General features: G+C 48.2%; 1 non-coding gene across 1 annotated transcript; it reads left to right on the top strand.

The window, feature by feature from the left end:
* The first annotated feature begins 645 nt into the window (after positions 1-645).
* Positions 646-718, top strand: TRNAR-UCU (transfer RNA arginine (anticodon UCU)). Its single transcript has one exon. It is a non-coding gene; the product is annotated as a tRNA-Arg (tRNA).
* The last annotated feature ends 380 nt before the right edge of the window (positions 719-1,098 follow it).

Raw genomic sequence — 1,098 nt, 5'->3', positions numbered from 1 at the left:
GCGCAGCTTGAAGGCCAATGCAGAGCGCAGCTTGAAGGCCAAGCAAGGGGCCAGGGTTTCCTCTAGTTTTTCTGGCCCCAGGCCACCATCATCCAGGTTCCTACATGCTATTTTTTTTTAATCCCTGAATCTGGAGTCTGAGGTTTTCGAGGGAAAGGACTTGATGCTTCTCATTTGGTGAAGGAGCAAGGAGAGGTCTTAATTCAGGGTGCCTTGATCTGGTTCTTCTCCTTCTGTGCATTCATGGTGCCGTTTCACATTGGGAGGGGAGATGGAGTGAGACAGAGGGGGCAGGACTCCATCGAACCCCAGGTGCCGCCCCCCAAACTCAGCGTGCCTTTCCTTTGTCTCTGCACTCCTCCTGCTGAGGGCCATCTACTGCTTGATGATCTGTTAACCATGGGTCGCCCTTTATGTGTTGACTCAAATTTACTTCCTTTCTGGAGTATATCCTGACACTCCCAGTCTATGTTCCCACATCACCCTGTATTTATCTTTATTATTGTTTGTGTCATGCTGAATTTTGATGGTCAGTGTTATCCATGCAGCATTAACTGGGTGGGGGGGGTCCTTAGGGGGCAAGAATGGAGTCTTATTTACCTTTGTATGTTAAGTATAAGGTCGGAAATATGGTTAAGTGGAATTTCCCTGGTGATCCAGTGGCTAAGACTTTGCACTTCTAATGCAGGGGGCCCAGGTTTGATCCCTGGTCAGGGAACTAGATCCCACATACTGCAACTAAGAGTTCAATGCTGCGATTAAAAATCCTGCATGCCGCAACTAAGAACTGGTGCAGCCAGATAAATATATATTAAAAGAAAGGAGGGCTTCCCTGCTGGCTTAGTGGTAAAGAATCTGCCTGCCAATGCACCAGATGCGGGTTCTATCCCTGGGTTGGGAACATCCCCTGGAGGAGGAGCCTCCAGTATGCCCCTGGAAACCCACTCCAGTATTCTTGCCTGGAGAATCCCATGGACAGAGGATTCTGGAAGGCTGCAGTCTATGGGGTTGCAAAAGAGTCAGGTATGATTTAGCCACTAACCAACAACAAAACAAAGAAAGAAATGTGGTTAAATATCCAATGGTGCTCAAGGAAGC

The sequence above is a fragment of the Bos indicus genome, chromosome 23 (assembly GCF_029378745.1).
Source record: "Bos indicus isolate NIAB-ARS_2022 breed Sahiwal x Tharparkar chromosome 23, NIAB-ARS_B.indTharparkar_mat_pri_1.0, whole genome shotgun sequence".
Classification (NCBI taxonomy): domain Eukaryota; kingdom Metazoa; phylum Chordata; class Mammalia; order Artiodactyla; family Bovidae; genus Bos; species Bos indicus.
The sequence above is the reverse complement of the archived record's forward strand: the minus strand, read 5'-3'. Positions and strand labels throughout refer to the sequence as shown.